At 39.3% G+C, this 26,982-nt stretch overlaps 1 protein-coding gene across 1 annotated transcript in view; it reads right to left on the bottom strand.

Moving 5' to 3' along the window:
* Positions 1–2,891, bottom strand: part of Grm3 (glutamate metabotropic receptor 3) — a 223,987-nt gene extending 221,096 nt beyond the window's left edge. The window contains exon 1 of the mRNA XM_055613003.1: positions 2,690–2,891. The gene's annotated coding sequence lies outside the window, so the exon portion shown is untranslated. The remainder of the gene's footprint in view (positions 1–2,689) is intronic.
* Positions 2,892–26,982: the final 24,091 nt, after the last annotated feature.

Below are 26,982 nucleotides of genomic sequence, written 5' to 3'. Positions count from 1 at the left end.
CATAAAACAGCAAAGGGAGACAACTGTGTGTGAACATCAGCCCCTGTTTGGAATTGGCTCTGGGAAAGACAAATAATTCCCTACTGCTCTGTCTATATTCTACCCCATAGAAATGTAACCTGCCCTCCTCTACTGTCCAGAGAAATTAGGTATTATTTTTTTCTTTTTTTTGAATGGGTTCTTGAGATGATGTTGAGTACAGAAAACAAATCAAAACATTTCATTCCTAGGCTACATCTTGATACCTGCTACAATAAAGGATCTTGGCTCATTTGGGGGACTCATGCTTACGAGAATGGACAGAAAGAAGGGATCATTTAATTTGGAAATGAAGTTAGTGCCCACAGATGAGGAGACTATTCCCAGGGAAGTTGTAAGTTATTATTGTTATGACTCTTATAAACTAGAGAATCCTAGGTTAACGGTGTGTTTCCTATTGATCGCCTGTCATGAGGTGGAGAAATGAAACAGATGACCTTTTGATGGCCTAGATCTTTCACTCAACAGAGATATTGGTTATAACAGAAAAAGATCACTCTTTTTTTTGTGTTATTTTTGCATTTGTTCAGCTTACCAATTTTTAATTTCAATGACATGAACTAAGAGAAGTGTTGTTGGTATTAGGCAATCTTGAAATAAATAGCAAGGTTTCTACTGCCCCCCAATATGTATACTAGCACCTTTCAAATACAGCTGTAATACATACATGAGTAAGTCACATCATAAATATATCTAATATGTTATTTATAATAACTGTAATCTTTCCATCTGTAATCAGTAGACTAAGACATAATTGACAAACACTATACACTTTAAATCAGTAGATCTCGCCTTTGTGCACTGACAAAGGTGTTTTTTTTTTAATGAATTAACTTTCATATTTTATGGTAAGGGTTCAGCTTACTGAAACAGATGTCCTCAGCATTTTGAGGCATGAGTGAGATTGGACTTAACAATACAAAGTGTTCTTGTCAGATTGTTTTAGGCCTTATAAACACAGATATAGTTTTCTTTGTTTTATGTGTGCTAGAATGTATTTCAGAATTTCTTCCTGTGCCATTTTGCATCATGAGCACCCAAAGTACCACTTAGCCTGTAAACCAAAAGAGCTCAGGGCATGTCCATTCAAAACATCTATGTACTTTTGATAGGCATTTAGAACCAGAAGGTGTGGACAGCTCAAACCTACAGGTGTGGGGAATCTTCGTAAACTAAGACATTACTGTTACAAAGTTAAAATGCCTCTTTATTAAGGTCTGCTGCACATTAGCTTTTAGATTGTCAAGTTATATTGGACTGCTTTTAGAGGAAAAAAGGCAAATAGAAGTACAGAATACTAACAGCTGATCAGAGTTTCCTGGATGTCTTTGGTAGATTGTTATCCACAACATCTAGGGTAATGGAAATGTGGATATTTTGGGAAATGCCTTTTATACATATAACAGAGTTCAACTAGCATCCCGAAGTTGTGATCAGATAAACCAGAGCTAATTTAGATATTGAGACAGGTAAATGAGTATTTCCAAAGTGATGATCTCTCTCCCCACCCTGAAACAAAGTTGCTAAAAAAGCAGTCCTGGGAACCAGGAACACAAATCCAAGCAAAGAAACTCTTAACCGACTCCTGAGGTGCCTAAACACTAACCTCATAAAAATCTTAACTTTCATTGTGCCAAAAGATTACATTGGGTATATATATACATTCAGTGTATCTATAGCACATGCATTACTGTTTAAAGAAGAGTAGAACTACTTTATAAGTAAATTAGTTGACTCTGTGGCCACACATCTTGAGAAAGGTGGAGTTTTATTTGCCTCCACAATTTGCAGCACTCTGTTTTGAGAGCAGGGGTTCAATCCTTAAAACAGTTCTCTGAAAGTATTGCACCTTTAAGAGACCCTTACATGTTTGTTACTTCCCGGGAAAACTAGAAGGAGATCTAAGAGCAATTCCTAAGAAATCAGCTTATTGGGTATATTACCTAGCCTATTTTTGGAACGCGGATCTCCCGCCCTCTCCGAGTTATCTCACTGACAGATAAGAAAATGGAACAGGATCCAGGGGGAGATAGGCTTTGAGTCTGGCTCTTGAATTTCTTCTTGGCTCAAGTCAAAAAGGAGCAAAGGGCAGCGAATTAGGTCTGATTTCCAAGCATGTTTGCCGGTGGTGGGTGAACCTCTGTCTGCCCCTGGCTGCGGAGCTTTTTCTGGCAGCACCCGGGGGTCCTGCTTGCCGCTACCCACCTTGCCTGGCAACCTCCACACCCACATGGAACTACCAGCGTGTCAGCCTCACATCGCAGGGTTCCTCTGCACAAAGCCTTATAACCCACCCCCACCCCCCAAGCAAAGGAATCTTGAGTCCAGCTCTGGGCTGGATGGAGGCAGTTGGCGAACGAGACCTGTCTCTCTAATTAGTCCCTGTACCTCTCACTCCCTGGCCGCAAATCTCTGCTCTGAAACCGGCCTCTTCCTGGAGGGACAGTAGCGCGCGCGCACACACAAACTCTATCTCACGCACACCCACATTGCTCCTGTGACCCACGTTTTCCACCCTTGGCAGATATGTAAAGACCGGTCGGTGCTCAGCCTCAACTTTCCTCGCTTTGCCTGCCCCACGCGGCACCCAAGCTCCTGCGCCCTCGCTGGGCACCCTCCGGAGGGACACGTCCCTCTCGGGGTTGCTTACCTAGCGCCGTCAACTCCTGGCAGGAACTGAGGCTGACCGCGGTGGTAGTGGCAGCGGTGAGCCTGCACCCAGGCTCCGGCTCATGGTTGGTCCTCTTCATCCGACACAAAAGAGGGAGCTTGCTGCCTTTGTCCTTTCTAAATCCAAGGGAGAACTTATTTTGTCCCTGAAATGGCCAACTTGTGCGCGAAGCTTCCTGTCACAGTGCCCCCTGCCCCCGCCCCCGCCCGGCTGCGCGCTGGACCACTGCCCGGTGGCCCAGCATCCAGGCCTCCGAGTCAAGGAGGAGTGGGAAAAGGGAGGGCGAGAGGAGAAGAGCAGGAGGAGGTTGGGAAGAAGGGGACCCAGTGGTCTTCAGCAGAAGGGAGGGGATCTTCAGTGCTCAGTCGCCCTCCTCCTCTTTACAGCCAAACCCACTTCCTAGGCTCAGAGGCAACTTTCCTTCACCTTGGCCAGGCTGAAACAGTCGCATCTAATTGGGACTCAAGCGGAGAGGCACGGACCTTCTGACATCCTCTCCTCATTCTCTTTCTCCTTTCCTCTCTCCTCCTTTCCCTCCCCCTTCTTCCCTCCGTTTATAGGGGTGTATCTGCAGAGTCTTTAGTGAGCTACTGTACCTAGACCCGAGCTTTACAATACAGAAAGCCCGGCGGGGTTGCTGGCTTCTCTGCCCTAAGGTTTGCAGCCCTTAGGCAATGCATGCGAAGGTCGGTGAATTTCGGAGCAGTGGCGTGAAGGGGCGTGGGGAGGTAGAGAGGGAGGTGGCTCCAACTTTGAAGATCTGCTAAGGCTGATGGCACGCGAGTGGGCAGGGACCGACAGTCATTCCTAGTAAGAACTCTCCTGTGGTCCCTGTGTAAAGGGTTGACCACACTTGGAGGAGACAGAGAAAGACAGAGCAGTGCGAGCGAGCGAACCCGGGAGGACCGTACGCAAGCTCTGCCCCACACGCGGTTCAACTGCACATTGAGAGCCCCTGGGGAGGCCTGTGCAGCACCATCTCTGGGTCAGCGGGGAGGGAGACGCTCCTGTTTCCTAGCAACGCTCATCAATCTTCTCGGGATAGCTCCCTCTGAAGAAATTCGATTGGACAGCCCCTTGAGAGAAGCCACGCCCCTTCAAGAATGCTGGGCTGCTGCTTTTTCGCATTCTCCCAAATTTCTTAGGCAGAAAAAGATTCTAGGGAAGTGCTGAGATAATGTCTTTTTTTTTTTTTTTTTCCTTATCCTCCGGCACAACCACACTGGCCCCTTGGAGCTACCCCTTTCCATTACCAAACTAATCTTTCTCTCGTCCTACTTCCAGGTTAGCAGGGTCTTCACAGAACCTTTTCTTTCCTTTTAAAATTAAATAAATAAATACCTTAAATCGGTGACGTAGGCACAAAGGAGAAAAAAAAAAAAGCACACAGAAATAGCTTCAATAGACTGCAAGCTACAGATAGCATCCTAAAGGAAAAAAAACTCCAGCTTTCTATGCTCTGATTAGAAATGCATTGTATTCAATTTCAAAACTGAAATTTCATTAATTTTTCCACCCCGATGTACTAACTTTATATTAACCAAGGACTGAGTTATATGAAGCCAGACACAATTAAAGAGAATGCTTTAAATGCTACATTATCCTTTAATATTTCATGCTAAACTGTTTAGCAGCTATTTTCTTTTGTAACCCAGGTATTCTACTTAAACTACAGAAATGCTTTACCGCCGGTTCTTTTAGGATGGTGGTATTTAAAAGTCACACATGCTTATTACAGCTATTGTGTGTGCCACTAAATCTAAAAACTTGGATGTATTTTAAAAACCAAAATGTTACTACTGTACAGTAGTGTTTGAAGTATCTATTCTAGCCACACTTTACTTCTGAAATTCAGTAGAATCGTCAGAAAGAAAGCAAAATAACTTTCCCTTAGTGATCTGCTATAATTACTTAACATGTGCTATTCACCACAAACCTATTTAGAACTTTGTGAGACAACTTTTAATGATCTCTGCTCAATAGATTCATGAACACCAAGGAACAATGACATGAACAAGGGAGAAGAGAAAGATTTGGATAGTGTTAGAATGCCATTGTGGGAGATATGGCTCCCCTTCTAGAATGTTCCAGAAGCTATCACCATGCCTTGGTAAGACCTTACCATAGTAAGAATAGAAGAAATCACATGCTTGCATCTCATTAAAAAAAAAAAAAAAGAAAAGCTGTTGTGCTTGCAAAAAGGAAATGCTGATGCCTGGGCTGACTTGCATCTCTGTAAGCCTGTTTGTAGGATGTGTATTACACTGGGGCTTACACTGAGCAGAGGCTGACGTAGTGAAGCGAATCAGCAATCTGGAACCAAACGTCGATCTTATGGGACATTTCTTTCCTTCCCCATCTTGCCTCCCACAAAGCAATGATAAATGAAGAGGATGCTGACATTATTTGACACACATTATTTGAACTTGAATTCTTAGTTTTTCATCTTTCTTAACTGACATGCTTCTAACACTGAACTTAAAAAAATAAAAAAGACCACATTCCAGTTTTGCAATCTATAAACTAGGAAAAATTGCTCACGTCTTAGAATTATGTCAAAATTTAGTTCTTCCAAGTAGTAGTCTATAAATATTAATTATGACTATTAGTCTCTGGTTGGTAGTTGACTAATGACATTTGGATTGGTGAGCAGATAGAACACTTAATTGAAAACAAATTAGTCTTGAACTTGCTTGCTTCCTTTATGATCTAAAAAGATGGTTGGCTGTAATATAGCTCAGCTTTTAGTGTTTATTTGTTAGTGTGTGCATTTCAAGAGCTAAAACTCTCCAGGGAAAGAGCTAAACACTAACTCCTGAGTAGATGACATGGTGATTAAGAAGTATACTCTTTATCTTCCCCCATCCTCCTCAAATATTCTACTGGGCTCCATTTTAATCAATTATCATATACCCTTAAGTATCTCTGGTGGACATTTTTATATTTATCATATCTTTTTTCAAGTCAAACATATATTTAGCATTCAGGCCACTCTTTCTAGATTTTTTTTTTTTACTAATTTTTTTAAACTTTACTAACTTATGTACATTTGTTTGGGTGATTAATAATGTTTAGTCATGATATTTCTGTGACTCTTGACAGTTAACAGGCTGCCTTCTTGTATATTTTTGATTTAAATATGACACATAAAGTATACCATCTTTGCCAGTAATGGTGGGCCCATATATCATTTTTAATTACAGACTTCCATCTACCCTCTTGTCCCTTTTTTTTTCTGTTACTAGCATTCAGTCCTCCATGACAAATACCCATGGACTCAATCATTTCATTGTTATTTCTGCTGTCAGCCAGAGATGTGTAGTTATTTTGATCATGTGTGGTGATAAGGATTCAGTTTATACTGCATACTTCCACTTTGTGACCATCATGCGGTTGTATTTCTCATCCTCACCTTGTTTCTCAAAAGAATCAGGTTTGGCTTGTCAAATGGCTGATCCTCCTGACCACTTGTATATTATTTACCTCAGCCTTCATTTATTTGTTCCACCTACTCTGACTTTTTGCCTTTCTCTGTAGAACTTTTTACCTACGATAATACTGACTGAACAACTCAGTGAATAAAGATACATATTTATTCATTCTATATCTATCTATCTATCTATCTATCTATCTATCTATCTATCTATCTATCTATCTTAGACTCACACAAAAATGTCCTGAATTTACTTATAAGCAACCCTCATTTATTTTTTACCCCTTTCCAAATTGTTCCTACTCCTTAGGGTTTTAAATTTAATTATTATTACATAATAAAAGTAAAAATATTCTGATCCTTGTTTTGAATACAACTGTGAGGCAAAGGAGCACCAAGACTCCCATATTCCCAAGCGAATATTGTCAGGTGTCTTGTGCTGACAAGGTTTTGAGTGGAACATCATTGATCCTTTGGAAAAGAGTAAAAATTGAGGAAATGGAGAGAGGTAGCAAATGATAGTAGAGAGTTTCTAGAGCTATTTTAAATATATAGATGCAAAAGGCAATAATAGTTTGTACTATACAGGAAGTCATTTGTTATGTTTCCCTAGAATTAGGGTTACAATAGACTGCTTTTTATTTCACGACTGAGGAATATAAAATGCTGTGCTTAGCTACACCTCACAGAGGACTGAGGGAAGAGAAGGTGAGTGCTATGTAAATGGATATCCTGTGCACTGGATGTTGGAGATGTTTCCCTATTCCTCCCAGAAGTGCATGGTGGGAAATCTGTGGTTCCCTGTAGATCATGTGTGCAGGGTACAGGGCTGTGGTGGTAAAGCCTTCCAGGCTATGCTTGTCACAAAAGGGCCAAGCTGAGGACCAAGAAGGTTGCTTTCTGAGGCTCAGCTGCTTTTGTGAGACTACCTCAGGAGGCCTCGTGTTTATACTTCACTAGTCCGGAGGGCGTCTCTTTTTAAAGATGTATAGAAAGGGCTGTAGGAGAAGCCTGTTAGTGAAGTGGGTAGGGTAGTAAGTGTCCAGCCATGAATAGTTCACCAGAATCAGGTCAGATTCTGCTGTGAGAGATTCCCATAGCTGAAGATTCTTCAAAGGAAACTCAAGCATGAACACCTGCTGAGCTCAGGGAACAGCAATGCTAGACCAGTTCTGGACAAAAAAGACTCTTTTTTGGCCCTTCACACTTTGTACCTCTGACCTCTTCGTCTCATAGGTATCAAAAGCTGTGGCTATTGATTGAGGGAGGGACACAAAAAACTGGATGGACATAAAGAAGAACCTGTCAGGCCCTACTGTGGGCTTCCTTGTGCTGTCCTCTGGGACTGATTGAGCGGAAAGGCTTAAAGTCCCACAGGTATTGGCATTGGGCCTTATCCCATCTAAATCTCAGCCAGTTCCCCACATAATATAATTAAGGAAGGAAGTTTCATCTGGAACCCTCGGAAGGTCAAAGTGCTATCTTTGCAATATGTTCAAGGAGATAAGAACAAGCATCATTGGCAAGATACAGAGAATCAGTGATGGGAAAAGAGAAAAAGTGTTTTTGTGGTGCTTTGTTAGACTCACTTGTCAGGTTTATAGTCACACAACTGATCTGCAGTTTGGATGTGGTGTGTGTGTGTCTGTCTGTTTCTCTTTCTTTGTCTCTCTTTGTGTGTCTGTGTGTGTTTGTGTAGGTTCAAAGACAACTATGAGTGTTGGTGCTTGCCTTCCCACTTGTTGGAGACAGTCTCCTTCTTCTGATTCCTTTCTTGGGCAAGCTGGTCCCAAGCTTCTGGGGTGTCTCTTGTCTCTGCCTCCCATCCTGCTGGAGGAAGACAAATGTTCACTACTGTGTCTGACCTATCTGTGTTCTGGAAAGTCAAACTTAGATCATCTTGCAAGCTGTCTACCAAACCAATTCTTTATTTTTTTCTTTCCTTAATTCTCACAAGGAAGGAAAGAAGTCTTGGGTATTTATTATGTTTTTTCATTCCTTTTTGTCTTGAATATCGTACAGTAACAACCAAAATATAGTAGGTTAAAACCTAAATGTTTAAATTGAAATACTTTCTGTTAAAATGTCTGCTTTGAGACTTTATTATCTTACCCATGTGTGTGTGTTCACATGTGTATAAGTTTTTGCATATGTGTGGATATACATTTGTGGGCATGTGAAGGTAAGAAGTTGACATTGACTGTCTTCCTTGATCTCTGTCTGACTTATATATTGATGGTAGAGTATCTCATTTGAACTGATAGCTTGACAAGTCATCTAGTATAGCTAGCCAGCTTGTTCTAGGGAACCCAAGCCTGAGTGATGAGGTTCTGGGCTGGCCACCATTCCCATGAAGAATTAATGTGAGTGCTGGGGATCCAAATTCCTCCGATATTCTCCGCCAGGGCTTTACCCACTGAGCTATCACCACATTATTATTTTTGGTCATCAACAAAATAAATATCAGTAAAACCAATCCGTTTCTTTGTGTCACTAATCATGAGTAATTGAATAGCTTGTCATCCACACACAAACTGGGTGCTTCATTTGGACAAGTACTATAGCTACAGTATTTCCTCTTATTTCTCTGTGGCTTGTGGAAGTATATTCTATTTACAAGTTTATGTATGTGTGTGTGTGTGTATGTGTGTAAATGATAGTGAGGAGGAAAGTCTATCCCAATAGACACAGGTTGTTGAATTAACAAGTAAACTTTCAAAAATTAAAATAACTTATCTACTATGGCTGAACAACTTGAGTGCAACCACAGGGCAGACATCCTGAGGAAGAGGATGTACGGAAAAGCTTGAATGTGTTAATATGGTTCATGAGGCTGAAATCTCCACGAGGGGAGTGAGTGTTGGTGCCATTCACTTGTCTTGAGTGCTTGGCATGCTGACATCTTAGCAGGCATCTGACAAAGGGGGGAAACTTTCTAGGCGTTTTGTCTCAGATATGTGTTTCATAATCTGCAAACTATTTTTTTTACTTTTAAGTTTATTTACATAATTATTTTGGTGTGAGAGTGAAGTAATAGGATCTGGAGAAGCTTGTAGGCATGGTAAATGAGTTAAAGCCTCCAGCCTCAGGCCGTATTTGAGGGAGTTAATTCATACAGATGGTGTGCATAGGATCACTGATATTAATAAAAGCCCGTGACTTCAGTCTAAATAAAAGATGATGGCAAGTGCTTCAGGAAGATGTAGAGCAGGACAGGGTGCCAGCTAGGATTGCTTATCCATCTATAAATCTATTCTCAAATATTCGGCTGTTTTTTTGTTTTGTTTTATTTTATTTTATTTTATTTTTTTTTTTACTGTGTGTTTGAGATATAAAATGCTGATGTTATTTATGTTGGGCTTATATTGGTTATTTCTTTCTTGACAATTCAGATCTGTTTTTCACACCTGGAAGTAACAGCATTCTGCTTGTCATGACTAATTGGCTCTTCATTTCAAAGCAAAGTTTGATAGTTATGTTCTTTTCTATGCAATCAAACACCACTCCTTGGAAATGATAGTGGACGACACACAGCATCACCTATCTGCAATCCCAAGAAAACTAAACTAAACTCTGAACATAGTTCTTACAGTGACAGTGAGTAGAAGTGTAAACAATCAGTTAAAAAAAAAAACTAGCATTTGCTGCGTTGTAGATACGGCCACTATGCATTGCTCAAGGTAAAATATGTGGGCACAAGTGACCGTGATGAACGATATACTACTTCATGAGCGCACTAGGTCAAGACTGAGCTTTAAAAACACACCTGCAAGAAGAAAGGCATCCTGCCAGCTTTCTGGTGGCTAGTAACACATAACCTCACCAGTGACAACCGAATCAAGTGTGGGCCTCTAGTGTGTGTTAACATGTGATGATTATAGAAATAGGCAGCATTTGGGGTTGCTTCAGCGGCTCAGTGTTGTCATGGTCAGCATCACTGTCTTTTCCTTCACGTTGCGATGTTGCTGCTCCCGCCCCAGCTATCACATCAGGAAACGGTAATAAACACGATGAGCTATATTTCCCCTTTTGTCAAGGATGCACGGTTTTTCTCATGATCACACAATGTGGCACGAATGCTTGCCTCACTGGCCAATTGCCCCCAAATGCAAATTAGGTTGGAAATGGCATAGTTAACTCCCTAGCTTCTTTAGTGTAAAGCCTTAAAATAGAAGGTAAATGAGATTGGTGTGGGGCTAGCTGGTCAGTAATGTCTGACTGGGGAAATCATGCCAACGCTCCCCTCCTCTTATACTTTTAATAGACTGGAGTCAGTGTTCTGGGCTGTAATTCAAGTTTTGATATCTGAAACATGACATAGCTCTGGAAGTTTTTTTTTTTTTTTAGGGGGGGAGGGGTAATTCAGCAATGTTTCCTGAGCACCTAGTTTGTGCCTGTCATTGTGCTATATCCTGGGTGAGCATGACAGATTAGTGTTCTAATTGTGCCCTTGGGATTGTGGTGCATGCAGCCAGAGAATGCTCTATCAATATAAGACCTTTCCTTTAGAAATTATTCAACCATAGTCCTTAGACTATGGGAGATAGTTACAGATAAATGTATTGGTTGTATTTCAGGTTATCCTACTCTATGATTTATAACATCCTGAATGTTTTATTTTTCGGTACTTTGGAAATATTCTTATTTATTTGGAAAAGCAAACAAAATACCTCAAACCAAATTCCTACCGCCTAACCTCTTTGAAACCTATCTATGTTTTTTTAAAAAAGTATGTAATTATTTCTTCTTGTTAATTAATGAATTCTTTTTTATTTTCTGTGAAATTTACCACATTACCTGGGAAAACCTTATCAACAGGAAAGATATTTAAAGTCCTTAATGATAAAGAGTATATATTCCTGGCGCAGTGCAATGGCCTCTTAGTAAAGATCATGGGTGGAGACAGCATGCGAATGTAAATGATGGTCATTAAGCTTGCTATCATGGCTAAGCCAGAATTCAATAAAATGAATTCAACTTTTCAGGGAATCAGGGAAGTGTTTTTCTCAGGCAAAACACATTTGAATTATGTTAGCAACTGAAAAAAAAAAAAAACAAAACAAAACATTAATTAGGTGATTGCTTCTGTTCTCTGGTTCAGCTTGGTAGTGGAGTCAGTGACCCAGGGCGGGAGGGATACTTCAATTAGATGCCAAGTTAGTGGTAACCTGTAACAACCCTGTTACCTCACCAGAATTAACATCCACGATGCTCGAACCCAATTGCCTCACACCAAAAAAGAAGACTTGCACCAAATTCCTGGGGGAAATGTTTATTACAGTTATGTGCTAGTCGGAGATTTTTCCCTTTGCTGATTCATTAATTTTCCTGAAACATAATAATTATCATTGTGAAAGTTGCTGTCTGCACGTGCTGTGCTTTGTAAGAATGATTAGAAGGCGATGCGACAGTGCCCTTTTTCCTTCTGTTTGCAAGAGAAGGGAGCAGAGGAAGGCCCCTGAATTTCCTCCGCTAAGGAAGCCCGAGAATGCTGAGTAAGATTAGTCAGAAACTCACAGAGGAGCCCGTGCTCCTGCCCAGTGCTCCTCAAACAGTTTCTTACCCAGATCCCATGACAGACTGTGTCCCAGCTGTGGCCCTTGGCAAATCTGCCATCACTTGTCACCCCAGAAGTGGACGCTGGAATAAAGCGAAGAGAAACTTCTTTCTGGGAATACCCTGCTACCTCTGCGACTTGCACAAACATTCAATGGCTTTATCACTTTGCATGACTTTATTAGATAACTGGATGCTTCTTTCATTATTTTTCCAGTTGCAGATATTGCTGTAGCAAATAAGCAGAGTCCTCGAGGTCTTTGTCAGCAGTCCCTTGGTGTACATCCCGAATGTATGTCCCTGAACGGCAATTTTTTTTGGATTTAAAAATATTTTCTTTTCTAGATTTTTACCTCAGTACTTTGAATTTTAACATCCTAAATTTGAAGTTACAAATATAAGTGACTTTTTAAAAGATTATGTAAGAAATGCATCGTAAAATGAGAACTTCGCTGACATGACGTGATCTGTACCCAGCATGCATTCCAGTATCTCACTCCGCCATTTTTTTTCTTGCTTGATCACTGGATAGTGATTTTGGGGTGTATTCGACCTTATTACAAACTACTCTGTTCTAATGTGTATTTTATGTTTGCTTTGTTCCCTTCATAATTCCGCTGAGTCCATCTTGTCCACAAACCTTAATACTTAATAGCATTGGCATATAAAAAGGGTTATCAAATAATCCTATCCCAATAATGGTATGCCCAGAACACAGATGCATCTTCAAGGTAAAGTTTAACTTTAAGGAATAGTCATTATTGGAAGTTGCAGCTGTCATTGAAACCAATAGAAATGTAAACCCGTGAGTATTATTACTGATAGGCATAATGGTGATTATTTCTCGACTATATAACATTAAATATTTGGTTAATATTCATAATTTTCTGTCCATCTCATGATCCAACCAACCTTGGAAGAATGGATCTAAGGGCAATGTTAGATAACTTCCACTGAATGAGTGAATGGCAATGATATTGCTAACCAACTTCTTGGTTATAATCATCGAAGGGTGATATGGGACATATGAAGGTTAATGTAAGTTTTGGCAATGTGATTATCTATATATTAGATGGAGATGATATTTACTATGTACATCTGTCAGGGCTGACTAAATTCTTCTGGGTAGAAAACAATTTCTAAATTTCTTTGCTAAAAACAGCAACTATTCTACATGTTGACTGAACATTAGCTATGAATGTCTCTGTTATTCTGTGACCCAGACTAATGGAAGAGCTACTATATGGAATCTTGCTTATTGTGCAAAGGGAAAATCAAGGCCTCATGTTGCCACTTAAATATTATGTGCAAGAAGAGATATGCATAGATTCTGTGCACAATTTAATGATGGAATGAATCCCAGCACCCGCAAGAGGGGCAGAGATGCTTTTCTAGCCTATGCCTAGAAGGCAGAGAGATCCAGAAATAACTTCAACAGCACCAATGACAACCGCAGTGGCAAAAGGCTATTTGTCTTGTGTGGGAGCTGTTTCTGTAGTGTGCTTTCTCCTGTGATTAAGACAAAAGTGTTTCTATTTTTGACCACTTTCTACGGGTCATACACTATGTTAGTGATTTATATACATTGACTTATTAATTCCTATGATAAGACCCTAGAAGGGAGGCATTACTATTTTTATATAAAGATGAAGTGACTGAATAACTAAGGTTAAGTGGCTTGCCCACGTAGTAAATGGTGGGGCTAAGGTTAGAGCATGGAATGGACTGACTGGAGATGATGTCTTTAAGAGTGACATTGCATTTATGTAATACCTCTGTGTTTTTTAGGATCCCTCATTTGTTTTTGAAGGTCATTTTCTCTGTACCCCCAAATGCCCTTTTCTCCATGATGCTATGAATGTACGACTTTAAATACAAAGCAGAAACCGAACAAACAGATTTTGCTATAGAATCTCAACTAAAATAAGCAAGCTAAAGAAAAATTGCCATTAGATCATTCCAGCAACTAGGCTAACTGATTAAACTTATGAGGCCACATAAATAATTATGTTCTCAAAGTAAGACCAAGTTCTAGACTCTGTTTTCACTGGTTACATACAATAATTGTTCAGTGTTTCAAAATTGCTAGTAATTTCAAAGTGATTACCAGATTTACTTATTTTCTTAAAATTGAAATTTCCATTTACTAAAATAGTTTGTTATATCCCATTAAACTTTGCTTCATTTTTAAATTTTTCCCATGGAAAATTTCTTCTGTGAATATAGGTGCTGTCTTTCATATTAAAGATTTTAAACTTGGATACTGAGCTGCCATTGACTACGGCTGAGCAGGGGTTCTAGGTTATATCCATGCACGGTCCTTGGTTGGAAAATCAGTCTCAGAAAAGACCCCTGTGACCAGATATATTTGGTCCTTATGGAGCTCCTCAACCCCTGCTCAGATGTAGTACATGGCAGCTCAGTATCCAAATGTATTTCTCAAGTTAGGGGAATCGGGACTGTTTCTGACATGAACTCAGTGGCTGGCTCTTTGACCTCTCCCCTCCCCCAATGGAGGAGCAGCCTTGCTAGGCCACAGAGGAGGACATTACAGCCAGTCCTGATGAGACCTGATAAACTAGGGTCAGATGAAAGGGAAAGAGGACCTCCCCTATCAGTAGACTTAGAGAGGGGCAGAAAGGAGATGAGGAAGGGAGGAGGGTGGGATTGGAAGGGAATGAGGAAGGGCGCTACAGCTGGGATGCAAAGCAAATAAATTGTATTAATATAAAAATTAAAATCTAAAAAAGAAAAAAGATTTTAAAGATACTTTTAAATAACATTCTGTGTCTGTAAAAAAAAAAAAACCATTGATTTTTGGTTGGATGGGAAAAAAAATCACTTCTTTTCTTGGTTTACATCTAAACCCTTATGACTAAGTAGGCTATTGCCTGGCTTCCCCTGTCTATTACAGAGGGTGTAGAATCAAACTTCACAGGACTGACATAACATAGGAGAACAAGCAGGCTTTGTCTCACTTTCTTTACTTTTGGCTTTATATTTCTTCTACACCAAACATTTTAATATCTCTCAGTAACTATGTATTTACAATTACATAAGCCCTAAGTCAGACGACAAGGTTCACTTGTTTCCTAGAATACCAGAAATAATAACACAACCACACCTTTCAGACCTTGTTCTTGTTTGATGAAGCATGTTACTCTTTCCTGTGTATAACATACACATATACACATGCATACAATGACGGCATACAGTTGCCCTGACTTTTGAGCTTTTCTCTTAGAGATGCATTCTGGTTACAAGTCTAATCTATAAAGCCCGCCAAATTCCTCAGTAATAACAATGGCCTCTCTAGTCTGACTCATTTGTTGAATTCTCTGTTAGTTTCCAGTTTCAATAGGAGAGACAAGTCCCCTGTTCTGAAGATCTTTAGACCACCACCTCATGAACAAGTGCACAATAGGAATTTGGAAGACAGGGAACTCTGGATCTCAAGACACATTTTTGAAGAGAGACCTTACATGATCCAAAAGGGTGAGTTTGGATTTTGTTTTACCACACAAGAGTAGGGGTGGGAGTCATGTTTCTTTTTTGTGCCTTTGGTAGGTGGTAACTTTTTATAGCATACCATATGGGTCCTTCTCTTTCTTTCTTTTTTTTTTTTTTTCAATTTTAATGTTGTTTTTTAGCTCATGCATTGTAGGTAGGTGGCATTGGGCCTCAAGCTTTTGTAAATTGGCCAGGTGGGACTCTGACTTTGATGGGTCACTGGAGCGTATTAACAATATCCTGGGAAAGTGACAGTCTAGTCAGCCAAGGCTAAAAGCACCTGTGCCTCAGACAAATTCTAGTTGTGCAGGTCACCTCATCGTCATTGCTGGATGTGGTCACCATTGGGTGAGTCCATGAGAGAAAGGCCTTGACGGTTAATTGGCACGGGCTGACCTGCTATTTCACAGGAAGCTGTTTAGATTGGTCCTTTCGGGGATCAGAAGGAATAACACTGTTTTCTGCTTTTAAGTGGCTTGGCAATGGGATGTCACGTGTTCTAGAGAACGCTGGTGAGGCTCTTGCTTTTCATTGTACCAGGCCTGCATGGGCAGCTGCTCCACATTCTGTCCGTTTTTATGCTATGTCACCTGCTTTTAAGATCAGGGGAGTGATTTACAAAAGAAGTGACCTGTGATTGTCTCGGGTTGATTTGAAATTTGTTGTGACTGCATTTTCCTGCTAATTTTGATTCCAGGCACCACAGTTATGACTGTCCTAGTGTTGCATGATAGAATTTTATGGATGAGGAATGAGAATGTGTGGAGGCTCTGATCAATGTAGGGTGCTTCTTCAATTTAATTTTGATCTGTTTTTCTCTACCTTATTCCAAGAGAAAAGGCTCACCTGTTCATTACTTGGCTATTAAAAATACCGGAACATATTTTAAAAAGAAAATTATGAAGAAGAATGCAAAAAAATTAAAATTAGCAGTGGGTGAAGTTCCTAATGACACTCACTAAATGGTAAAATGTTAATATTTTCTTTGTCCTAAAAGAATGTGCTTGAGAAATTAAGTGTTTGTATTCTTAATGAAGGCACAATAAAGTAAGGCAGAATGGATATTAATTTAAAGACAGGCCTTCTAAAGATTGGGATTAAATAGCAAATAAAGATAAAAATAAAAATTTTTAGATAGAACTAGACTCATTGATCAAACATGTCTTTCGCAGTTGAAAACATAAAATCTGGGGTATTTAAATAAGCTTCCCAGTTAGAAAAACATGGAGAAAACAAGCATAAATCACTGAAATTCACTAAACAATATGAGCCCTGCATCAAGGAGTGAAAGAGAAGACAAAGTAAGTAACATAAAAATGAGCCACTTGCTATCCTTAAAACAATCAATGTTGCTCAAGCCAAGAAAAAGCTGAGCAGTTCTCATAGTCAAGAGTAGTGTTGAGCTGCATGGGTACCAGATGTGAATGTACTATCTTGAGTTGGACAAAAGAAGGATGCAAGCAAGCAAGCAAACAAGCAAGAAAACAAACAAACAAAACCCCAAACAAAGAAACTTTAATGTGTTAATTATAGACAGTGTATTGATTTTGCTTAATTGATTGTGGAATCTGTATTAGTGATGTAAACTGCAGACAACAGGATAAACACATATGTGCATATGATTACTGAGTGCTCAATTTACAATTTGTCCTTATGTCTGAAGTTAGTGCAGACTAAAAGATTCTGAGAAACTGTAAAAGGGAAGTTAAGAACAACTGCTCTGGGAAGCACCCCTGTTTGAGAATGAAAGATGGGTAATATGATTACTTATCTGAAGAGACTGAGAAAGAAGGAGAACTTTTTCTTAAAGCATTCTTTAACAGAGAAAGACAGTTGCTGTATTGTCTTCCTCTGTGGCCTGGTAAGGCTGCTCCCCCCTCAGGAGGAGGTGGTCAAAGAGCAGGCCAATCAATTCATGTCAGAGACAGTCCCTGTTCCCATTTCTATGGAACCCACTTGGACACTGAACTGCCATGGGCTACATATGTGCAGGGGTTCTAGGTTATCTCCATGAATGGTTGTTGGTTGGAGTATCAGTCTCAGAAAAGATCCCTGTGTCAGTTTGAGTCAACTGAAAGAATTACCAAGACAAGCTGCTGAAGGCAGTTTCTCCCTAGCATGTAGAATCTATTCTGTTAATACTGAGTGAGACAAGATGTTGAGGGGGAAGAAATTTTAACTACATAAGGGGAATAAAGTAAAATTTATTTCACTTGATTGTATGTTATGAGAGCATTTTTAGTTTTATATTATACTTTCTTTCCATAAAGTTTCAATAAAGATCATATTTAGATCTAACTCAGAACATATTTGTTTTTAGTTTATAGTTGGATAATCTTGTTATTTAATCACATTATGGACCCTCTGATAAGCACTATTGAACATGGTACCTGAATTTTAGTTAGAGAGCAGAGAAGTGTATTTTCAAAAATTTTGTCAAGAAACATTTAAAAATCTAAAATGTATTATCTTCCATTATTGTGTAGAAAAATATATAGTGAGAGTAGGTGGATACTTTCAATGCATGGTAAAAATCAATGCTGGAATTGTAATCTAGGTTTTGTGTAGAAGCACCAGGCATGCCATCATTGATTGATCCATCTGTTTGCCCTTCCATCGAACTACACATCCGTCATATGTCTTACACTTGCCAAACAAATTAAAATCTTACTTCAGGCTTTGATTGGCAGTGTACAAGAAATAAATATTTGAATGATTAAGCAAACAAATGAGCTCTGTGATAAAATGCCAGTCAGCATGCGCATTTATAAAAATACATAAGTATAATACATAAGATTGATCATGCTCTTTTGCATGTGCTTTGTGAAAGTTCAGTAAAGTTTGCAGGTGACATTTGCAAAATATGTGGAAGACCATGGTTGATTGACAGTATTTTCTTTCTTAAACAGGGAAACTTTCCACAACACAGAGCTAAAAGAAACCATGAATCTCATTTTTTTTTTTTTTTTTTGGTCACCATTTGAATTTTCTTTCTAATTTTTGATATATGTGAAGTCCCAAATTGAAGTGAAAGTCTTTTTGGCTGGTAGTAATTTACCTTCCTTAGAGTGCTTAGTGGTGACATAATTGATTTTGTTGCCATTGATTAAAAGTCACATTAAGTTTAAAACTGTCAGCTGAGCGCAGAGATAACATTTTCATAATGACTTTTAATAAACATGGAAGAAGTGATTTCATTGCATTCATAAATTTGATGAATGGCATTTTCCCAGGACCAAAATAAATGAGCTGCTCATTTGCACATGTAATTACTGCATTACAGGTACATTCTGTAGTACATTTTTTTTGGGTGTGTGTGAGAGATGAATAAACTTGATATAGGCTTAGAAAAACTCTACAACTTGATACTATTAGGAGTTTCAAAAAGCTGGTCATGTTTTCATGCACACACACACACACACACACACACAAAGATAGGGAATATTGTACTCGCTCTGATTTACTTTGCTGAAGATTTTTATCTATAAAAATGTTTTAGTTTAGCATTTGTACCTTTCAGTGTCAAATCAGAATTTCACCACTTTGATCACTACCATTGGTTTCTCTGTTTCTGCTTCTGTCCACTGTCCACATTAAGGTTACATCAATCCAATTGTCCCTTAGATCACATCATGTCTTTTTTCTGCTCAGAACTTAAACTATTTCTTCCTTTTTTAAAAGTCAAACCCAGAATCTTAACTATGGCCAATGTGATTGTTGGGCACATAAAACTTGTTTTTACCTGTGCAGTCACTACTCTTCACATTTTTTTTCAAAATATTGCCTTCCCACAATCCATTTGATCTGTCTTAGTGGCTCAGGCAGGCTCCATTGTTACTTCATTTACCTTGGATACTTTTCTCAGGTTTTTTAGTTGGCCAGATTGGTATCTTTGCTATAAAGTTTTTGGACATAATCCCTACAACATATGTGTTGTACATAACCACCCCTCTCTCTCTTTGTTCACACTGTATTTTTAGATATGCAGTACACACAGAACGTATTTACCTCTCTGTTGATTGTTTTACTTTCCACAGAAAATGTGCCCTGGCAGAGCAGAGAGTTTGTTGTACACTTTCATATTCAAATGTGAAGAACAGTAATTTAGAGGTAGTGCATGTTTGATGTTTATTGGCTAAGTGAATATGTTTATTGGATACTTTTGATTCTGTGCCCAAGTATGAACACGTAAGCATTTAACTAGTACATTAAATTCTTAGTTAAGATTTTACATAAGTCTAAAACTTTTAAAGAACTGTCTGCTTCTGGCCAAGTGTTAGAACTACAGGAGTCTATCAATCTTGCACATGCTTCTTAAGACTAGAATTCCTGTTATTAGTCAATGAGGTTTAGACAATGTGTATATATTTTGGAGAGTTAGAGACACCAGATTCCACAAGGAGAGAATTGTTAGGTTTATAAAACATATGTAGATTTTGGAGAGCCTCAAGGGAAAAATTGTGAGGTCATTATCTCATGGTTTTTGGAAAAATTTGGAATTGATCTCTTCTGTGCTTTCAGCTCATGATGAAACAGAAGAACAAGCATAGATAAGAAAAATATATTTAAACATTATTTATTGTGTGTGTGAGTGTATATGTATTATGTATATACATCCTACCCATGAATCCAGAAGAGAGTGTCAAACCCCGTGGAACTGGAGTTACAGATGGTTGTAAGCCACCATGTGAGTTATGGCAACCTAAGCCAGATTGTCTGCAGTAGGAACAAATTCTCCTAATCCCTAGACATCTCTTCAGCCACAAGAATTTTTTTTTCTTTAAAACACAGGTATCCCATAGAAACATAGTACTTGACATTTTTTAATAGATATTTGTTGAATAGACATTTGTTGAACAGATATTTGTTGAATAAAAATTGACTCTACTCTTGATCTGGAAGAAGATGAGGTCAGTGCTGACTCAATGGCTGTATTCTAGAACAACTCATAGTAGACACTATTGAGAAGGATGGTAAAGAATGATAGCCAGTTGAAGTAGAAACTCTGTCTCCAATATAGAGCCCAAGCTCACTCGTGAAAATTAGGGCTAGGTCAGTAATGGCAATTAGGCCGGTCACATGAAAACCTTTCAGTAGAAGCAATGGCTTCATTGTAGAGCTGGGGAAGAGGAATGGCTCAAAAGGAAACTCCAGCTAGCATTCACGTGGGAGCTGTTCATAAACATGAAAAAATACAAATTCTATAAACTGTATTTACACTTGAAAAACAGCCAGTATTGCTTCAGGACCTTGATGACTTAATACTTTATCATTTCTTATTATCCTGCATATTTAGCTCCGTATACCCATAGTCTCCAGGAAGAGAGAAGTTAAATATTAGGCAACATGTATCTATGAAAACTGACCATGTACTAAGTTTTGTGTTTCTGTGTAGTACCTTTAGTTTAAAAAATTTATTTATTTTTTTATTCTTCTTGTCTTAGCCATTCACATTATGACGGGAGGTGGGGACAGCATGACAGCATGCAGACAGCCTCAGTGCTGGTGAAGCAAGCTAAGAGTTCTCTATCAGTATTCACGGCAAGCAGGAAAAGAGAACCACTGAGGCTGGCTTGAGCTTCTGAAACCTCAAAGCCGATTGGTCCTCCTTGTGCCCCACTTCCTCTGACAAGACCACACCTCCAAACCCTTTCAAATAGTGACACTCCCTCCTGACCTAGCATTCAAATCAATGAGCCTTTGGGAGCCATTCTTATTCAAACCGCCACACTTCCTCCACTTTATTAAGGCTAAAACTATTTAGCAGCTCAAATGACTTTCAAAACTAGCTCATAGCTTATAAGGATTGCCTCTGTTCTGTGTACATGAGTGTGTAGGGTACCCTTCAACCTCTTGATTGTTTGTGGTGCGTCTCTCTGTGCATTCGTCTGTGTACACCTTTTGCAGTGTGAAAGCATGTGCGCGCGTGTGTGTCTGTGTGTGTGTGGTGTGTGTGTACATGTGTGCACAAGGCTAATATCTAGTAATGCTTCAGTATTTTGTCACCAAATTTGGAGCTTGGCAATATTGCTGGTCCGGCTGAAGACTTTGCTCTGGAGAATCTGTGTTCCTACGTTTCTGAGTCTGGAATTACAGGTGGGACGCTTATTCCACATGGCATTTACATGGATGCTAGGATCTGAAAACTTGTCCTTGGGAGACAAATGTCTTACCCTCTGGCTTTGTTTGTTTATTTTGGGTGTTTTTGTTTGTTTGGGGTATTTTTGTTTGTGTTTATGTTGGTTTTGGCTATTTTTGTTTGTTTCTTTTAGGGTGTTTCTGTTTGGTGTTTTGAAATACAGTCGTTTGCTTAACCCGGAGCTTTTGTGATTCAGCTAGACTGGATTTCTCCTCTTAATTCTAGAATATCTTTGTAATTGAGTTTTGTCTGTACCCTTATCCTAGTATCAGTGTTGCTCAGCTCTGCTGGCCTGAGTACCATTTTATGTCGTGATCTAGATTTTATTAAGAGCTGAGCCGTAACCCTTTATCTGTACTTCACTGACCTTCGCCTGTCTCAGCATGTGGTACCTCATTAGGCATTGTTGCTGTTCATTTATAAGTATACGGACAGGTGTGGCTGTTAATTTCAAGTACATAGGAATAAAGCCACTTAAAGCCACCTGATATGGCCAATATAAAATGAGCTCAGTGGCATTTTTGGAGGTTATTTGTCATAGAGCTTTGACAGGGCTTCCCAGCTCCCCTCCCCTCTTCTTACAGATTAGTTTCATTTACATTATGGCTTCTGGTTTTGTGTTTTAGGGGATTCCTATGTATAAGAACATAAATGATTTTGCATCTACATATGCATTCCTGCTTTTTCTTTGGCTCTTTTTTTTTCTGTTTGTTTGTTTGTCTTGTCCTATTCCAATTTGTTTGCTTTTATATCCTCTTATTTGATTATTATTCTTTAGACGTCTATTTGTTTTCCAGTGAGAGACAAAAAGGTATGGGAAGGTTTATGTGTGGGGAAGGATATAGGAAGAGTTGTGGGAGAGGAAACTGAACAGAACATGTTGTATGAAAAACATCTCTTTTCTATAAAAGGAAGAAAGTAACCACTTGACACATATTTTTTTAAAATATGTGGTTTTAAATCTGTGATTTAATGTAAGTTTTTGAGGACTAGAGAACATCACTCTGTCTAACCTTGTCTTAAACAAAAGACAACATTTTTAAAGAATTATTTAAAACTAATCCAGAGCTCGAGAAGCTGAATGGTGGGCAAGGAGTGGAAAGACACAGGCCAAAAATAGTGTCCTTTGAATTATGGTTGTTTTTACTACTTAAAAAAAAAATCAAAGACAGCAATTACAATGGATTATTTTTTTTTATAGATGGTTTAATTCAGATTAAAGCAAATTATATATTCAATGATATTGTATTTCCCTTACAATAGATGATTATAAAGATAAACTAAGGTATTAACATTTAATCATCTTGAATTTGCCCTATGGACACTATCTGTGGTTTTTCGGTTTTTAGATTATTCTTCTTCTTGTAACTCACATCTTTTGCTTTAATATCAGGGTTGAAGAATCTCAGCACATATAGTCTAAATGTGCAAATAAGTAAAGCTACACACGCATGCACGCACGCACACACGCATGCACACCATGCAAACTTCTTAACTTTAATATGATTGTCCTGTCTAGTTTTTAGGCTATCTTCACAGAAGATAGAGTCACCTGAGAAGATGGAATCTCAGCTGCAAAACTATCTCTTTAAGGGTTTTAGGCAAGCCTGTAATTAGCGATTGAGGTGAGCCCAGCCTGTTGTGGGTGGTGCTACCTCTTGGCTGGTGGCCCTGGGTTCTAGAAGAAGGCCGGCTGAGTAGGCCAGTAAGCAGCACTCCTCCATCGCTTCTGTATCAGCTTTGGCCTCCAGGTCCCTGCCCTGACTTCCTTCAATGATGAACTGTGATATGGAAGTGTAGGTAAAATAAACCCTATTTTCCCCAAGTTGCTTTTGGCTGTAATGCTCCCTCACAGTGATAGAAACCCTCACAAAGTAGTGATCTTTGCCTTAAAAGCATCATGTGAATCACCACATTAAGATACAGGAAATTCCACACCCTGATATTTTTAATTCTTTTCTTTTAATAATTTTAAATGATATTTTAATCCAAAGGCAGAACAACCAAACAATGTTTGCCAATTTCTTTTCTGAAGAGTGATTTTAAAAATGACTGTACCTACAGAAATTCTCAGATTATCCCTGGGGGAAAAAAAGGTTATGGAGAAAATGCATTTTCAGAGGCTGGGAGAGGATGTTCTTAAGTGATTAACTGCTTATGGCTTTGAAGTGTGGTGCAGTGTCTTTCCTATAATTGGCACACGAGCACTTTTTAAAAGGTTCCCTTCTCATCACTGGGACCAGCAGCTCAGATTCTATGTTAACAGGAAAAGGGTTATGGACTTTTACCCACCTGATTCCATGCTCTGTGTATCCATGGGCCTGTGATTTCCTGGAATACCTTCTCAGTGCTTCTAGCAAGCCTGTTTCACTTGTGACTTTGATAACTAATTTCAAGCATATATGTTCTGCTTATATCTTCTTTCTCATGTGAAATATTGAAAAACAGTAAAAATATTTCATACAGAAATTTTAAGAATTAAGTAGGGCACACATACCTTTGCTAAAACCCAGCAATGTTCATGCTTCACATTGATGCTCCTCAGAATGATATCCCTTTAGTCATTGTTTCTCATCCTTTTAATGAATCTTTTCCTAGATAAAAGATTTTTAATATTTAAAACATATTTTTAAACTAAAATTACGATATTTTCTCTTTCCTTCCTCCAAAATCTACTATTTCTCCCCTAGTCTTTCTCAAATTGATGGCTTCTTCTTTTTTTTTTTTTGACTATTATTTGTAAAAGTTGTTTTTATTCATCAGACATAACTGTCATATCAGAAGCTTACTGCTGAATAAGCTTTCCCTTTATGGCTCTTTCTGAACTCTGGCTGGATGGTCTAATTCAGCTGTTCTGGCTCAGATTCCTTTCCAAGCTGACTGATTCAAACTGGCTTTTCTTAGCTTCTCACTGAACTAATCCTGCTTAGCCTCAACCTTACTCTGGCAATTTGTTCTAATATTCTGACTCTTTCTTATTCTTTGGCTTCAACTGCCTCTGCTGACCTGCACTGAACTGCTTGAACTCACAAACAAACTTAATTCCTCTGCAATGCACTGCATTGACTCTGAACTGACTCACTCTGGCTCTGTCTCCTCCAAGCCAGCTCTTTAAAAGATTCTTCTGAGAGCTGGGTATATTCTTTCTCTGACTCATTCTATCAAATCTTTCTCTGATTTTGCTCCTCAATTAGACTTCATTGTTTGGGATTAAACGTGTGTACTAAAAGCATGCCTATATTCCAGCCAACCCACAAAGACCTACATAGAAGGTCTTTGGATGTGATTGATCCCTTTCCAGAGCAGCCATGTTGCTGGATTAAAATTCCTCTACAGTTATTGTCTCATGAACATACATACATACACATACACAAACACACACACACACACACACAACCTGCTGACTTTGTTTTTTCTTGTTTACGTGTATTTGATTTCAAGACTGACCACTTTGTGTTGGATAACCAAAGAGGGGACTCATCCTTGTGAGAGCCTAACTCCCCTCCTCTCAGTAGTAAATAGTTGCCTGTAGTTCCTTTGTATAAAAGTGGGACTTTATAAGATATGAGATAACCCAGAGGCAGAAAGAAACACGTGGTATATACTCACTCATAAATGGTTATTAGACATATAATATAGGATCAACATACTAAAATCTATAGTCCTATAGAAGCTAAACATTAAGGAAGACCCTAGGGAAGATGCTCAATCCTCATTCGGAAGGTTTAAGTGCAATGGACATTGGAGGCAGGAGAAGACAGGGAACAAGCAGGACAGGAGCCTACCACACAGGGCCTCTGGAAGACTCTACTGATCAAGGTGTTGAAGCAGAGGCGGAGACTCATAGCCAAACTTTGGGCAGAGTGCATGGAATTTTACAAAAGAAAGGAGAGATAGAAAGACCTGGAGGGGACAGGAGCTCCAAAATGAGGCCAATATAGCCAAAAAGATGGGCCCTGGGGGCCCTTCAGGGACCCATACCCAAACCAAGGAACATTCATGAAGAGGACCTAGAACCCCTACTCAGATGCAGCCCATAGTCTCAGTATCCAAGTGGGTTCCCCAGTAAGGGAAGCAGGGGCTGTCTCTGACATGAACTCAGTGGCTGGCTCTCCGATCACCTCTCCCTGGGGTGGGGGGTGGGGGGCAGGTGCAGCCTTGTCAGGCTCCAGAGGAGGATAATGCAGCCAGTCCTGATGAGATCTGATAGGCTAGGGTTGGACAGAAGGGGAGGAGGGCCTCCCCTGTTAGGGGATTAGGAGAGGGGCATAGGTAGAGAAGAAGGAGGGAGGGTGGGATTGTGAGGGGACAAAGGAGAGGGCCAAAGCTGGGATACAAAGTGAATAAATCGCAATAAATAATACATTAAAAATTAAACAAAACAAACAAACAAAAAGATATCCCTCTTTTGTGTTTACATATCTATTGATATCATCATTGTTCACGTCATGTTAAGGCAGCCTTTCTTGGAGACCCAGTCTCACAGCAGCCTTCCTGGGCCTATGGCTCTCTCAATTTTCTGCTCCCTTTTCCAGCATGTTCCCTGGGCCTTAGGTACATGAGTTGTGTTGGGACTGGCTCCCCACGATCCCTCGATCCCTGCATTGTGACTAGTTGTGGTTTTAAGACTGTTTATTTTGGAAGCTTTGATGTCTTGGAAGTTTGTGTTGCCTCTTGATTTATTGAATTGTAGAGATGCTTCGTTTTCATCCTATTGTGACAGGAGAAGATTTCACACACTTATGCTATTCTATACCTGCTAACTTGGCAGCCAACATGTATGTCTGTATTATCCTTTTCCAGTTTCCTCAGTGACAAAATTTCTAATTATATGATATAAAGAACATCCGAGGCTTGTGTACGTAACCCAGTGGTACAGCGTTTCCTTGGCTGGCCCAAAGCCATGAGTTCTATCTATTGAGTCATCAAAACCAAATATAGAGCATCTTAATATGGACTTTTTTTTTTTACTACTACAAGCAGTATCTTTTGAATCTGCAGTTTTACAACAAGACTGCTAAGACTCCTGCCTTTTTGACCATTTTTTTCCTCCATGCCTATTCCTCAACTTATTTTTCTACTGTCAAAAGCTACTAACATTCTGATTCTGTTTATTTATTTATTTTTTTAATAAGGTGTCCTATAAGGGTTAACTCTAAAAGCTGAAACCAACGGAAAACAATCTCTCCATGAAGAGTAAATGAATTCATTAAAATTTCTATTCTCCAATTCCAGAATGGATGTCAACCTCAAGTTTTAGTAAGTTCCGCTGTGGCCTCTCACAGCTGCCAGCCACATCGTAGTTTGCATGACATTCCCAAGGCAATTTTTCACAGTTTTATCTTCTGGAGTTTCTCATTGCTCTTTTTTTTACTTCGAGGAAGAACAAACTGTATCTTTATAAGCATGACCATTCTCTGATTCCTCCCCCCACCCCCCGACCCTGGGTTTGGAGTGCGTTCTATTTTTCGAAAAACCAATGAACATTTGACTCTATTTTGAAGTAATTGCTGCCCATTTGAACCCTGACTTCAACAAAGCTTCACTTCTGGTGCCTACGGGATCCAGTTGCTTCCTTTTTACTTTATCTTGTATTATCATCACCTTTCACTGAACCACTCAGTTTCCAAATTT

Source organism: Psammomys obesus, unplaced genomic scaffold (assembly GCF_907164565.1).
Source record: "Psammomys obesus unplaced genomic scaffold, mPsaObe1.curated_primary_1811, whole genome shotgun sequence".
NCBI classification, from domain to species: domain Eukaryota; kingdom Metazoa; phylum Chordata; class Mammalia; order Rodentia; family Muridae; genus Psammomys; species Psammomys obesus.
The sequence above is the reverse complement of the archived record's forward strand: the minus strand, read 5'-3'. Positions and strand labels throughout refer to the sequence as shown.